Genomic DNA, 16,757 nt, shown 5'->3' with positions numbered 1-16,757 from the left:
CAATGATATCACCATGGATGCCTAAGTGGTTGCTTTTGTAAATGATGCCTGAGTGGGGGATATAGTCAGATGGCTTGGCTAAGTCCAGTGGATTGTATGCCTTGAAGTTCCCTCACCCAAGTCCTTGGTGACTGCCTCGGACATGTCCACCACATTTAACAGTCATGGTCTCCCTGTCAGACATCCAAACTGTGTGCAGTCAACTGTGTGTAGATCACGTATATGTGTGCTTTTCAGCTCCATGATGATTTGCTCTATGGGCATATAGATATGAATGCTTAAGCAAAGAGGTCTATAGTTCTGGTGTTCAGTGGATGCACCACCTCTATGAAAGGGTATAACAGTTGCCGTTGTCCAGTCAGCTGGTGTGCAGACAGTGGTTTCAGTATGATTGCAAGGTATTCCCAATGGTGTTAGTAATTCTTGTCAGATCCCATACAGGATGCGGCCTGGGATGTTAGCATGTCCAATAGAAGCTGTGTATCTCCCCATAGAGAAGCCAGTTACAACCTGCTCTGTAGATATGGAAAGTATGGGATAGGTTGTAGGAATGTCATGTGACACATGTGGTGGGGACAGGGGAGTGAAGTTGACTCAGAACCTGTGTGACTACAGGTTAGTTATGAGTACGACCCATTATATGTGTTACCATTACGTACAAGTTCACTGAAATTCTGGGCCTTTCCATTGAGGTTACACATGTAACTACACTATACATTGTGGTTCTACTATGTATGGGTGGCTAATTTTGTCACTTACTGTGTCAACATGATGTCACAACAAAACTATGTGCTTGTTGTAGATAAGGAGCTTGTGCCTCCATTTTAGGGGGCACCGTCATCCCAGCTGTCACACAGCAAGATCCACCCCTTATTGTACAGTCTGCTAATGGCAGTTGTTCAGCAGGAAGGCTTGCTGTGCCATGAGGAGCCCGTGTTCCTCCTGGCAGGTACAGCCGAGTCCATGCAGTTGTACTGCTACTTGCATAATGCATGGGTGTAGAACTCGGCATACTTGCCTGTCCTATCTGAGGGGGAGGTGCAGTCAGGCTATGTGAGCCATCCCACAGGAGGTAATAAATTGCTTTGTTGAAATATATGTATGTAATGTCTGCAAGAGTGGTTAGTTCTGGTAGTTTTAATGAGAATGATGTGTGGTCAGATCCCACCAGAAATGACCTCACAGTGGGGGGCTGCAGCGGTTACTCATACTGGTAAACACATAATGCAGTACATTGGCTCCCCATGTAGGGATGTCATGGCACGCATTTCCTTTGTGGAGTGGTATAACTGCTGCTGTGCACCATTCAGTGGGTACAAATATTTCTTCTGTGCTGACATGTTCATCCTATGCTGTGACGTCTATGGGTTTATTGCTGCTGTGTATCCATAGGTGTCCTCTACAGATTCCTGAAACTGAAATATAAACAGGTTCATGACACTCCTTTCATTGTGTAAGTATACAGCCATTACAACATCATACAACATAAGGTACACAATTATGTGGCTTACTCATTACAAATGTCAGCATACAGTATCTGTCAGTAACCAGAACAAGTGGCATGGCAAAGCACCACTGCATTGCACATTTCATTTCTCTGCATTGATGATGAGCATGGCAGGAATGTGTTACAGGTATCATCACTTGCATGAGGTGTTGTGTGGGGGTGCAGGAGGCCTAGGCTGATCCAATAGGGTGAAAGCATGTGTATGAGTCTGGAAGGGAAGCAGGCAAGATTGGCCATGGAAATGTGCTGTATGTGTCTGTAGGTAACCTAAATTTGACAGTGGTGTGTCAGTATGCACATGAACACAGTCAAGCTCAGTGCTAGCCCTACATGTGTGTATGTTGGATAGCTTTGAACCATGCATGGTAGAGCTGACAGTTCACTCCCTCTGCTCCTGAACATGGGAACTGGCTCTTCCAGGAGTTGCACTGGCACCTCTATGCCCAAAGTCAGAAGCAGTGCTAGTACCTGATGATGGTGACTGCTGTCTACTGGGACCATGTCCTCCACGGGAATACCCAGGACTATGAGCCCATGGCTTGCCATGTCTTGGTGTGGACAGTACCCCACCTCTGTAGCACTGGATGTACTGCCACGACAGGACCATGATTGTTGAGCCACGAGGACTCTCAGCAGATGCTGTTGCTGACCTATGTCCACAAGTCTGATGCTCAACTCCAACCAGATGTTCCAGTACAGACAAAGTGCATTCCAGGACAGACATTCTATCATCTGTCTCAGACCACCTTCTTTCCACTGCATCAGTGAATTGATCCAGGGTGTCACCAATGCGGTGGAGGCAGTCACTGATGTCAGACTGTGCTGCATCCATAACCCTGAGCATACATCTGCAATTCTTTTCTGAATGTGTCTGTGCCTCCATGATGGCCCAAAACATACGCCAAGTGACCCATGATGTGACACCTGCAACAGGTGGTGGAAGGACAGCAGGCCTCCTATGAGCACCTCTATCAATGCACTTGTGTTGAACCTTGCTAGCTCTCTGGGTATGGCCAGTGTCTACACTCACTGGAGCCATAGTTGCCACACTTTCCTTTTTAATGTCCCTACCCTCTGACTGCCCAGTATCTGTGGTGCCCGGGGACTGGGTATGTGTAGGCATACTGACTGTGTGTGGTGACAATGAGGACAGAAGAGGGATGTCAACCTCTGGGACAGATTCAGACCCTGAAACCCCCACCTCTGCCTCACTCTGACTACCAACATCATCAGAGTTGTAAGAGACATTTACATCAGGTTGTGCAGGGGACAGAGACCGACCACCTTGATAACCTGTGATAAGAAAGGGAAAAGTAGTATATTAATACTTGCACTATTATCCTCTGCAGTACTATGTTGCAATATATGTAAAGCTCTATACACTGTTGTCACTAATACAGACCTGTTTAAAACCTAACCTCATATAGTAGGACATAAAGACATTACCTTTCCCACAAACAGCTGTAGTTATTTGTAAATAAAAGCTCTTTACACAACAATTTCTCAAGTAACAATAAGGTACACTGTTGACATTTGTGAACTCTGCACATTTGACACATATGACAATCTGTAATGTCCTGATAATATACTGTCACATCTATCAGTGTGGTTACTCCTAGAAGGCATAGGTATGACTCTAATGTGTGTACAGTCAGAAAATATTTGTACAGTTGGCAATCATGCTGACAATAAGGCAATCTAGGCAGCAGGCCCTGGATGACAGTTTAGGGGATTCATTGCTGTAAATCTACATCTGTAATAAAACAGTGTCATGCTTACAAGGAGCATGACCATGGCCTTGTCTGATACCTGATAGACCTGTGAAAAGTTGGGGGGGAGGTAATGTAAGTACCACCACATGTTGCACTATAACAAAGTAATATGTGCATATATTTCACATTTGCAGTCGGTACCGTGTTAATTATGTTGGTCAGAATCTGAGCATGAGAGTCAAACTGCAGTTAAATCCCTTCCCAAAAGAACAAAGACCTGACACCCATGTAAAAGTATGTACTCCTTGACACACCAAATGCTACAGTATTCCAGTGCTGATCAAACTATGCTTACCTGCACACTCCTCTGCCATGGCAATTGTGGCACCCACATCCATGATGTATGGTGTGATGGATTCCTGTGAGCTGTCATGTGTCCCTAGGTTTGCCAGGAATTCCTTAGTGACTGAGAATGGTTGTTCTGCTGCAGGGTCTGCACCAGTGACACTACAATCCCTGGATGCATCTGTTGCTCTTCTGCATGCAGCATTAATCATGTCTGCTGCACGGTGTCGAACCTGCTCATATGTTCTGCTCTTTGGACCTATGGCATTCACATCACAGGCAAGGTCAGCTCACAATGCTGCCTGTTTTTGCCAGTTTTGCCTCCTCCTCCTGGATAGTAGGAGTTCATGGTGTTGATGGAGGCCTTCCAGTATTATATCATTCTCTGCATCCGTGAAAGGGGAACGGTGTCTCGGATAAATGTTTTCTGAAAGACAACAAAATGGGAACACGTGTCAGGATCACATATGTGGAAGTACGCAATGTAGAAATGGAACAAGAACATAATGCTGGTAGTATCCACTGCTTGATCACACATGCCATATTCCGCAGTGTGCAAGCATACTAAGCATGTGCATACAACTAAGATGCTAGTGATAGCTATTCCCATGTGTGCCATGAAAGCTACCGCTGTACGATCCTACACTCAACACTGGAGTCCATTGTAGTGTGGCCATAGGGGCAACCTCCTTGATAATATGTCAAAACAACAGTGCCAAATAGCAGTGTGCTATTACAACCACTATAATGGGACAGTCCCATGAGACCCGTATACCACATTGACAAAAAAAAATCCACCTCTGTAGGTGTACAAAATCTGGAGAGCAATGACATGTCGTTATCACAGTTCTAAGACAGGCTTAATGCTGTAATACCCATTCCCCCTAAGTGTATTCACACATATGCTTCATGTTGTAAACAAAAGGTTACATACCTGATGGAGTACAATGCTCCTCTCTTGATATGTGCAGATATATAAAGTTGTTGGCAATGTGTTTACTGTGTGAAGAAAGTAACATACAGACTGAATCCTCATAGGCAGCTGTTTGCATTTTTAACATGCTTCTCATTACCAGGTGATTGTCTCTTAGCCAATCTGTGGTTCTGAAATGCTAATTACAGTCAACACAGCTGATTTGCAGTATCATCAGCCAATGACATGCAACCACTGAACAAGATATAAGGCCTTCATGTGGATTAGAAGCCCTTTCTGACATGTTGTGCTGGACATTACTGGTATCAAGAGACTATATTGTCACAGAGGCTAGGTCTGTAGCTGCTACGTTTACATACAGATGTGTGTGCTACAGGCTGCAGCTGCTGCTGCAGGTAATAGGCATAGACAGAGAGTGTGAACACTTTGAAGGACAACAAGTTGTAAGAGTAACTGTGGGAGCTGTGTCAGCTTTGTTGTAGAGGAAGAGGCAGAGTGAGGGTGCCTCTTCCACTCAAATTAAGGCATATGTTTAAGGTAAGTATGTTAGGCAATGGTATCACTCACAGAGTATTAGGCAACATGTTTGTTGTGTCCTTGAGCAACATAGGGGTAAATGTAGCATTAAGTCAACCATTTGGGCAACTAACAGGCCATGTGTTACAGTCTGGTACTCATTTGGAATTTGTATGCTGGCAGTCCTTGTTACTAGCAGGGAATACATATATGTATGTTAGTTGTGCAGCTGTGCTAATCTGTAATGTGATTATGAAAGGATTGTGTGTTGCACTGTGATAGTGGGCATCATTTGCATTACCTAAGTTAACATCCTCTGTGAATGAGTATTAATGCATGACCTGACACTTTATGCACTAATAGCATTGCTATAGAGGTATTTGAAGTGTGCTGCTATCTGTAGGTCTGTGACTTCCATCAGTGAAAAGCAGACATTTAATTTGGAATGCATTGTGAGGATAAAGAGTGCATGACTCTATTATTAATTGCTGGCTTCACAATAATGTAATTTAAATGCTACACACCACTAGATTTGAACCCATGACTGCGTGTGGCAAAACTTACTGTTTGCACAGCATTTAACAGTCCGAGCTACTGAGTCATTGTTACAGCAGGTGTATTTGTCAAGATATAAGTGCACACATACAGGCTGTGACATACTATTTTTACATCCATCAGTATGTGAATGGCTAAATATGGATGTATTTCTCCAAAAGATTCCGAGTTGAGCATGTGTGTTGCCATTAATGTTTTACCAGGTGTATTTCTAAATGTTGCTGGTAAATGTGCCCATTTACCTGCTATTAGAGACCTCACTTAGATCCATATTGTATGTCTGGCTTTCTACTGATATACTCTTGCAACAGACTCCAAGTTACACTCCCTTTTTTTCCCATTACTCTTTAAGCAAATTTGTATGCAGATGTTTAAACTCACTTAATGACTGTAACTTGAACTTACTATATTTTGCTTAAATCGCCTGTTTTATTTAACAGCTGTGGGGCATGGCACATTAATGCAGTGATCTGCAGGTGTGATGGTTTTGGGTTTGAACTAGGGTACAGGTGTTTATTTTGCACTGTTTTATTACCATGTAAATCACATATATCAATATAGCTCCAGTTAGCTGAGCTTAGCAATGCTGTGGGACATGCTGCATCACACAGCATCGCACAAAAAATCTTTACAGAAAAGAAAAATGGGGAGATAGGAAAGTTGACAAATGGGGGTGGAAGCAGGAGGAAAAACATAGTGAAAGGCAGGTAGTTATGTGCAGGAAGGGTGTAGGAAAAAACATAGTTATCCATTTCTTGTACAGCAATAACTGTGGACTTTGACAGAATTTGTAGATGAATTTGAACTCTCACAACCAGAGAGAAGTGTGAGGACAACATAACTGCATTCTCAAGCCAATTGGACCAAATTACATGTGTCCAGTGGACATGTGTGAAATCAAAAGCTATGTATCGGGCGATATTTTTTTTTTAGACAGGTGCTCATTCTTTTTTAAGGTGAGTGTGGAATGTTAGGGAAGGGACATAGGTGCATGTGGGGGTGGTAAGTTGGTTAGGTGATGAAGCTTTTGCAGACAGACAAAACAGACAAGACAGCAGACAGCGGCGGTGTGTGACACAAGAGGGGGGTGAACACCTTGGATGGGGATGGTGTTGTGGAATCGCAGTCTCATGTATCTCCACAAGATAGCTGAGTGATTCGGCCCCACCCATGGAACTGTCAGCACTGCTCCATCACTGCCCTGGGGGTGGCAGTGGTGGAGGCTGGAGTCTGGGTCAAGCCTGCCCTACTAGAGTGGCCAACATGCTCTCCATCCAGTACAAGCACCATCCAAACCCATGGTACATGATCCTGTGCACCAAACCTGGCAGTTCCTCACAGGTGACAACTCTCCCTCCATCACCACTCCCAGAGGGGGAATGAGCTCTGTCCTGAGGGGGGAATTACCTGATGTGCAGGTAGTGCAGGGCTTACAGAGGAGGTACCACCAGGCTGGGTCACAGACATGCTGGGCTCCAGTGCCACAGCTGGAGTAGGCAAGGTAGATGGATTACTAGGAACTGTCCTACCTTGATGCTCTGTAGTAAATTAGTTAGAACAATAAGTTAAGGTTAGTAATAACCAAACCAATGTTAGTATTAACATAATGAAACATAATATTGATTAATCCAAATATATATTAAGATATATTATGTAGACCACAACATTAAATAACATAACAGTAATTATGTTAACAGCAAGCATGTATGAAATAACCCATAAGGGCAACAAAGCAGTTTAGCAGAATATATTAATATTAAAGAATAATAATAAATAACAATAATAAATTAAAGAAGATAAGGGGTAGGGAGAGAGAAAAATGCATACCATTAGTGATATTGCAGATGATATTCCTAAAAAGACTGCTTAGACATAATTCTACTGGTGTGCAGTGTCAGTTGTGAGTACAGTGACTGCAGTTCTTCTATAGATGATATAGCACATACATACATCTCAAGCTGTTTGCATGTGACAGTATGGGCCAACAACTAAAAAATGCAGGTGCACAACTACACTGAACTGTTATACATAATGTGCATGTACAGGACTACCAAGTTGTTCTGTAAATGGATTTAAAAATACATTGCATTCCAGGTAATCATTTACCTGAAAATCATGGACCAGATAGATTGGATGGTTGTATTTACATTATGAAAAATCATGACAGTTGACTAGACAGCCCTCATGTCTTAGTTGGCAGGCATGGAGGTAGAACCCAAAAGCTGTGATTGCAGGGGACATCTGCAAATAATGTAACAAATGACTGCAGCAACGTAGAACAGACATGCAATGAATATAGCCCTACTGAAAGTATTTAGACACATTTAATTATGACACCACAATCCTGCTTTGCACGTTATTGGTATTGCTGCTAAGTATCTGTGAAGTATACACACAATATTTGCCCATGAAGTGGGCTACCTCATCCATATCCTTTGTTCCTGGAGAAGGAGGAAAAGAGAGCATTATGTGATTGAAAGTAGCCTGGAGACAGCTTGGAACTATACTGTGGGTTGTGCAATACATTTATCAGGAAATTATTGTTGCATTCCACAGTTATTGCAGTTTTACAGATGACTGCAGCAACATTGCAATAGACATGAGATGCATACAGCTGTACTGCAATTATGTTATGATACCACAATCCTGCTTTACACCTTATTGCTTATAATTACTGGTATTGTTTATTGGTTATTGTTTATTGCACTGCAGTTATCATAAAATATCTGTACTTACCGCACTCATGGCACATCCTGACCAGGTGCCTGGCATGAGACTGCATGTTGCAAGCACTCTCAGCTGTTGGAAGAGAAGTACACCATTATGCATACCAATTTTTGACAGATTAAGCTTGTATTTTACTAAAGTAGTGGCAGAAATACCTATGTATGTGTGGGGCATGCCAATACCTGGCCTCTTGATTAGTTCAGAGGTAGAGGTATGTCCTATGATGGTATGGTAGCAAGTTTTGGACATTAAACCATTTCATTTCTTAAAGCAAGTGAGTGGGCAGTGTTCAACAGTTTAAGTAGAGTGCAGCTGAATTTTATGTATGACAGTTTTAGGCATTTAAGGAGCATTGCTTTTGTGACTACACCTTTTGAGATAAAGCAGCCAAGTGGGTGAGGTAGATGAATGCCTCTTTCATCATCTTATCTCTCTCTGTCTTACAAATGGACTGCCACCACACTATGGTGTTTGTAAGGCAAAAGGGGAAAATAAAAGTAGGTTGCCAGGTCTTTCTTCTATACGACACTCACACACACACTCACACACATGTAATTTCAGCTCAGACTGAGAGAAGAAAAGGAGCCACTTTTGTGATTTTAAGTATTTTCTTCTGATTTTTTGTTAAGATTTACTGCTTTGCCGCCTACTTTTTGGCATTTTTCGGCTTGCTAAAGTTTATATCTGTAACAGTAGCAGTACTTGGAACACATCTAGAGCTTGTTTACTGCATTTCCTTGTTGCACTTCATTTAAAATTGTTTTTTTCTCTAAAAACTGCATTTTACCTGATTTTGGCCTAGCACTCAAGTGTGGGGTCATTTATTGCATTGTTGTGATTATTTTGCTGCTTGTGTATCTCTGCTACCTTTAAACTACAACAAAAAGAAAAAAAAAATCTTGCTTTTTTCCCACTTTCTGAAAGTTAAGAAAGTTCAGTTACAAATTTGCTGTTCTGAACTGTTTGGAAGTTTCTAGAAGGCCAGTGCTTGCTTGGGCTAAAGGGAAGTCTCTGTGTTCACCAGTGGGAGTGGTTAACACTGAACAGCCTGCCTGTCCCTGGAGGAGTGATTACTACCTAGAAGCTGTAGTTTTATTGGCCATTTTGGGTCAATTCTAAACTCCTTGATCTCTCTCTCTCTTAAAACCCTACAACTCTCTTTTTGCGTGGTTTTGTGAACTGAGCAGCATCGGGCAGCGCAGCCTAAACAGGTTTAAACTATTCCAGGCTCCACAAAGTCTGCTCTTCACTTTTTCCCTTAGAACTGTTCAAACTCTCAAAGAAATCACTCTATTCTCTTTCTAAAGCCCTGCACTTGCTCAGCTCTTATAAGGAAACACTAACTAACTAAAGTACTACACCCTCCTTGACTTCTCATAAGTATTAGACTCCCGATTGGTCCTTCCTGATCAAGTGAAAAATCAGTTCCCTTCCCTAATCTGATCAGTAAAAAAAACAGTTCCCTATACTAATCTGGTATGTCCAAGGGTCAGTTTCAAGGCTACTCTCCAGACAAGCTGGTGAATCTGGGAATTTTGAGGCAATGTTACAATTGCCTTATGTACACAGACAACCCTCTCCTCCTTCCAACAAACTCTAATACATGTGAGAGATGTAGTTACACAGCCAAACTGAAGGCAGAGCTCTCTCAACCCAAGACTGGCACAGTCAGTCAGGAAGAAAAGGTAACCACCCACACCACAAATCCAGTCTCACACAGACCTATTGCATCTGCATACCCAACACATAAACACACAAAAACATACTCGACACTAAAGATAATCACAAGGCCTTCTTTAGTTATGTCAGAAACATGGGCGGAAACTCCCAGATATGCTCTGAATTGTTGCATAATGGTACAAAATATACCGAACCTACAGACATAGCCAACATCCTGGCAGACAGATTCAGCGCAAACCCCCCCCCTTCCCCCCCAAAGGAGCAAACGCCTATCCCAACTGAATGTAACCTCCCTGACATCACAGATGCACAGGTGAAAGCTGCCCTCTCCAAAGCCAAAAACACAGCATCTATGGGACCGGACGGTGTCCCAGGCTGTGACTTACACAAGCTCCAAGAAGAACTGAGCCCTCACATTAAGTTCTGTTCAAACTTAGCCTTACTACAGGATATGTACCCAAAGAATGGCATACAGCTACAGTGGTCCCACTCCACAAAGGTGGTGCCACAACGGACCCCAGAAACTATCACCCCATAAGCCTGACTAGTCTGGTCTGTAAAGCTGTGGATCGTATTATCATGGAACTCATAAACAAAGACATTGGGAGCCTCCAGACACTGGACCCTACCCAATTCGGCTTTGTTAAGGGCAGATCTTGCCTCTTAAACCTAGTTGATTTCTTTGAAACAGTTACCAAAGCCATAGATGAGGGCAAGGAAGTCCACACAGCCTACCTGGACCTCGCAAAAGCCTTCGACACAATACCCCACTCGGGCATCATAAATAAGCTTACCAGCTTAAATATCAACCCCTATATCACAAAATGGGTTGCAAACTGGCTCAGAGATAGAACCCACATGGTCAGAATCACAGGTGCCATGTCCGAAACCAAACCAGTTACAAGTGGCATCCCACAGGGCTCAGTTCTGGGACCTCTCTTGTTCGGTATATACTTCTCTGAGGTTCAGGCTAACACGGGGGGATTATGGCTGACAAAGTTTGCAGATGACTGCAAACTGGGGGCCATAATCGAATCTCCAGCTGACACAAGCATCCTCCAAAAGGGTCTCACAGAAACGGATGCTTGGTGCCAGAGCCACGGCCTCAAGCTAAATGCTAAAAAGTGCATAGTCATCCCCTTTGAGAAAAACAAGGTGCCCACCAATTACCACATAGGTGGTAATCCATTAAGTACGGAAGAAGTAGTTAGAGATTTGGGGACCAACGTAGATAGTAATCTCTCCTTTGATAATCACATTGCCAAAGTGGTTAGAAAGACCTTCTATATAGCCCACCTTATCACAAAAGAGTTCGCATCTAGATCAAGAGAGGTCATTGTGCCCCTCTACTCATCACTCATCAGGCCCATAATTGAATACAATGCCCCTTTTGGGATGTACCTTACCCGACACCTGCAACAACTGGAGCGACCCCATAAGTACCTCACCAAGAGGATCATGGGCTACAAACAGATGTCCTATGCAGCTCTACTAAAGAAACTCCAGCTCTACTCAGTTGCTTACCACCTACTCAGAGGCGATCTATGCCTGACGTACAAAGCCATGTCAAACCCAGAATTAATGGACATGCCCCACCTCAAAAAATCCAAGTCCCTTAGAGCTAGACACTCCAGGGACCTAAACCTTAGCAGAAAAATAAATAGGATATGCTGGAGTGACAGATTCATTTCCCAAAGGCTCCCCTCACTCTGGAATAGAATCCCATTTCATGTTAGACGTAGCCCCTCGCTGACCCTCTTCAAGCGAAATTTGGACGCGTGGATGGGAAATCGCAAATTCACCCCTGGGATCTCTCCTGTGTCCCTGCTAGACAGAGGCACAGTAAACTAACTTTAAAAGGGTACCTTCTGTGACCTAGTTTAGAGAGGCACAGTAGGCTAATCTAATAGGGAGGCAGAAGCCAAATACACTCTGTCTAGGCTTATAAATGCCCTAGGGCAGATAGCCTAGTATCTACCTATGAACCTACCTAATCTACCTATAAGACTGCAGATGTAAATCCTAGAAGCAGGTTAAAATCTCTACATTCCAAAAAAAAAATCTTCTGGCAGCCAATCAGAGCACAGTGATGTCAAAAAAGGCATGTCTTATCTCAGAATATCCCCAAGCTTTACTATATTATGACTACTGAAACAGTTCCCATGATTGATAATGTGTTTGGGAGGGTAATAAAAGTCTTAACAGAAAGGGAATAATTTGTTCTACTCTTTTTATTTGTAGGAGAGGAACAGGGAATAACACATGTAGCCCTGATAAGGTTTACTTATGAGTCAACTTTCAGATGGATCTAAGGGCAACAGTTACTATGAAAGTCATTGATTTCTACAATACACAAAAATACCTGGTTCCCTGCCTGCAAGACTAGGTCTGACATATAGATAGAGAAGCTGCACCCAAGAATTCTGGCCAGACTCAGGGCCCTGCAGAGTCCTTGGACAGTTTTGACATTACACTTATGTTAAGTAATGAGATTCACAAACAGAAAATTGCTTGTGAACCTAATTTGCTAGGTATACTAAGGGTGCATTCAGTTCAATAAATTGGCATTCTTAGGTATTGAATTGGGTGATGCCTGCCTCCCTGGAATGCTATCATTCTAGTGGTGGGGTGGAATAAATAGATGTCCTTACATTCACCACTGCAGTATTCATCACGTATGAGATTCTCTGCTGTGGAAGCCTGATGTCCAGCCAGTCTACCAAAGCCTACCTTTAAGGTATGTTGAATGCCATCCAATGCTCCTTGAATAGTGTAGGGCATGAAGGTGACATTCAGCTGTACCATCCTCTGAACTTCTTTGCCATCAGTCCAAACATTGTTTCTAACCACTGGTCTGTTTGTCTCATTCATTTTCTTCTATTTTTACTGGAGTTTTTTATTCTGGTGATTACTCATGTTTGCTGAAGTCCTCACCATTACAGAAAAGCTCCCAGTTGGGGTTTTGTTTTTCTTGAACTTTTTTTGTGCTGTTTGAGGTTAATGTCACCCAGGAAGGGTTAACACCAGTATGGGAGATAGATTCCTCACAAAGACCACCACGATAAATGCCTTTTTTCAAAGGAGCTTCTCACGAGCATACATCTTGTTCAATTTGTTAGGTGTTCATCCCAAAAACCCTTTATAGTAAGCTTTCTTCCCTTTCATTGTATGTTGAAAACCAGCGTCTTAAGCTTCTTGCTAAAAATGCAATGGAAGGAACTTCCCACCCCGAGGGTCAGCCATCAGGAAAGGAAAAGGTGAAAAAGTTATGACCAAAAAATTCTGCTGTTCAACCTCTGCTAGTTGTTTCTCCTGAGGTAATTAAAACCCAGAGGCTCACCTGATTGCATTGTGGGATTTCTCTGCCATGACCAGGTTGGAGGCCGGTGAGGATCTGGCTAGCAACATGTCCCACGAGTCTTTGCAGGCATCCATTTTGTACATTCAGGGGGAAACATGGTTTATTATTACTGAGGGAACAAAGGGGGTTCCACAGATTCTTCTTAGTGAAGAAGTTCCTATTATGGTTGTGAAATGCCATCCTGAGTCAGAGCCTTCTCAGTTTTCTAGGGAGGATGTTCCCTTAAAATAGAAACCGATAGCTAAACATGTTTCTTCTGCTCCTAGGGATCCACAAAGCAAGTGTCAAGCTTTACTCAGGGGTTATTTAATGCTTTACTGTCATTAAGGTCTCCTCTAGGGGTTTTGGTTCCTTCTCCTCCTTGGTCCTCTTCTCCACTAAAAAGGCCCAGAGAATCGAATTCTTCTGAGGAAGAGTTGGATTCTGATGAAGGATCCCTTACTTATTCTACTTAGATTCCTTCTCCTTTGGACTATGCATCAGAGAAGGAGGAATCTAATAGTTCTGATACTCCCTCTGAGGAAATTTCCCTTGGGAACATAATCTCTAGGATGATGGAAGTTTTTTTTAAGTGAGATTGTGCTCAGGTCTCTGATATCCATAAGGGGTACTATGAGTTACTGCAGATGGAATCTCCTAAACATGCGGTCATTTCTTCTGTTTTTGTTGTTTTGCTGGATGTTTTTTCCAATGCTTCAAAGCACCTGATTCTCTGTCTCCTGCTGCCAAGAAGCCTGATAGGTGTTATAGCATGCCTGAGGATTGTTCCTTTTTGTTCAGATATCCTGCTGTTGACCCCTCTGTGGTGTCTGTCTGATAAGCCATCTCAATTGCATTGACAAGGAGAACAGAATCATGGACAGGCTGGGTAAGAAGCTTTATACTTCTGCTACCCTAGCTTTTTGGGCAATTAATTATCAGACCCATATATCTAGGTCTGTGTTGGCTCTTCTTTCTCAGGCTTGTCAGCTTTTTTCTGATCTTCCAGACTCTGATAGTAAATCTTCTGCTCTTTCCTTGCTAGAGACTTCCTCTCAAGTAGTTTGTCATTCTATAAAATGTAGTTATGATGCAGCAGATGCCTCTTTTATAGAGCTGCTAATTTTGATTTAGTAATGAGGAGGTATTCTTGGCTTAGTCTTCAATCTTTACCTGATGATATTAAGGCTAAGTGGATGGATGCTCCTCTGGACAATGAACTTTTGTTTGGGAAAGCAGCTACTGGTTTGTTTAAATCTCTTCATGACAAGGGGAAAGGCCTTACAGGAACTTAAACATGTGTTTGATTGTCCTGTCTCGAAATTTCAGAAAAAAATACCCTTCTAAGCAATCCTTTCTTCTTAGGCAATCTCACACTCCTGATAAAGGTAAACAGGGTGGTAAACAGGCTCCTCCTGATAAAGCCACTCAGACTGCAGGAATTCAGAAGCCTTCCTTTCCTGACAAGCAAGGTGCTGTCTGATTGTTGCCAACCACATTCCTCTTTCTCTTTGCCTTTCTCCTTCTCTTCCTAATTGGCTTCAAATCACTCAGGATTCTGGGGTTCTGACAGTCATTCATCAGGGTTACTCCATGATGTAGCTATCCCATCCTCCTTTTGTGAGCATTCCTCAGCTTCCTCTGGAACAACTTCATTTTTTTTCCAGAGGTTCTTTGAGATCTGTTGTCTCAGAATACTTGTCAAGAGATGCTTGTGTCCTAGAGGGGAGGGGTTTTATTCAAGAATGTTTCTAGTGCCCAAATAAGAGGGTACTTGGAGACCAATTTTAGAACTCTCTCATCTTAACACTTTTCTGAAGGTGCCTTCCTTTTGGATGTTGTCCCTTCAAGCGCTGTTTCCTTTCTTGCTTCCTCAGGCATTTCTGGTGTGTCTGGATCTCAGGGTTGCTTATCTCCATATTCTGATCCATCTTCCTTCAGGAAGAGTTTGCATTTCTCTGTTGCTTCCTGGCATTTTCAGTTCTGTGTTTTGCCTTTTGGCCTTTCTACTGCCACAAGGGTGTTCACCAAATGCCTCGCTCCTGTGATTGCTTTTTGCAGGCTTCAAGAGATCCAAATATTTCCTTACTTGGATGACCTGCTGATTCAGGCATCATCTCTGAAGATCATTTTGCAAAATCTTTATTTTGCCATTTCTCTTCTTCAGAGCCTGGGGTTCATGATAAACTTCAAAAAGTCTACTCTGACTCTTTCTCAGGATCATATCTTTCTGGGTTGCAGGATTCAAACAGTGCCAATGTTGGCATCCCTGCCTCCTACAAAGGCCTTAACTCTAATTTCTTAGTTTCAAACTCTTCATCCGCAGACCTCCATTACAATCAGGGAGTTTCTGAGGGCTCTGGGTTTCATGGTTTCTGCCATTCTGATGTCCATTCTGGCCAAACTCTACATTAGGAAGTTCCAGTGGTTTCTGAAGTTGGTATGGCTTCAACATGCAGATCCTCTAAAATTTGCAGCTCCTCTTATTCTTTGTCTCAAGAAGGAATTTCTCTGGTGGATTCAGCAGTTGTGTCTGAATCCAGGGCTCCCTTTTCATCCTCCTTTTCCCTCTCAGGATCTGTTCACAGATGCTTCAGATGTGGGAGCAATTTTTGTCTCCCTGAAGGCTCAGGGAGTGTGGTCACCTCATCAGCAGAAGGAGCACATCAGCTTCAAAGAGATGGCAGCTCTTATGCTGGATCTTCAAGCCTTTCATCCTCTTTTTACTCCGGGGTCTCTCAAGGTATTCACAGGCAATATCACAGATGTATGGTATATCAACAAACAGGGAGAAACAAGGTCTTACCTTCTTTGCCGGTTATCACTTCTGGTATTGGGTCTGGCTGTCAAGTATCAAGTGACTTCTGGCAGTTTCTATTACTTCAGATCAGAACATTGCAGCAGACACTCTGAGCAGGTTCGTAACTCAATCCCATGAAAAGATGTTTCACAGGGATGTGTTTCTGGACATTGTTCACCATTAGATGTCTTTGCCTCCCCTTTGGACAATCAAATTCCTCTGTTATGTGCCAGAGTCTCAGGACTTCTGGTGTGGAAGGTGGACACCCTTTCATTTTCTTGGAAGGGATGTTTCATTATGCATTCTCTCCCCTTCATCTCATTCCAAAAGTCCTGTTCAAGATTCAACAGGATGGTCCCAAAATCTTGTTGGTGACTCCCTTTTGGCTGCAACAGCACTGGGTCCCTCTACTTCTGAATCTAACCAGGGGCAATCATCACAAGTTACCTCACAGGATGTATTTACTCACACAAGACAAGAGATCTCTTATCCATCCCCACCTGTCCATGCTTCAACTGACACTGAGAGTGATAGAGTTTTGATTCCTCATAGAAACCTTTTTTCTGAGGATGTGCTGCAAGTCCTGCAGGAGGCCACGAAACCTACTACTAGGAAATTCTACTTATCTAAATGGAAGAGGT

This window comes from Protopterus annectens, chromosome 9.part0 (assembly GCF_019279795.1).
Source record: "Protopterus annectens isolate FY-2018-M chromosome 9.part0, PAN1.0, whole genome shotgun sequence".
NCBI classification, from domain to species: domain Eukaryota; kingdom Metazoa; phylum Chordata; order Ceratodontiformes; family Protopteridae; genus Protopterus; species Protopterus annectens.
This window is presented reverse-complemented; position numbering follows the sequence as displayed.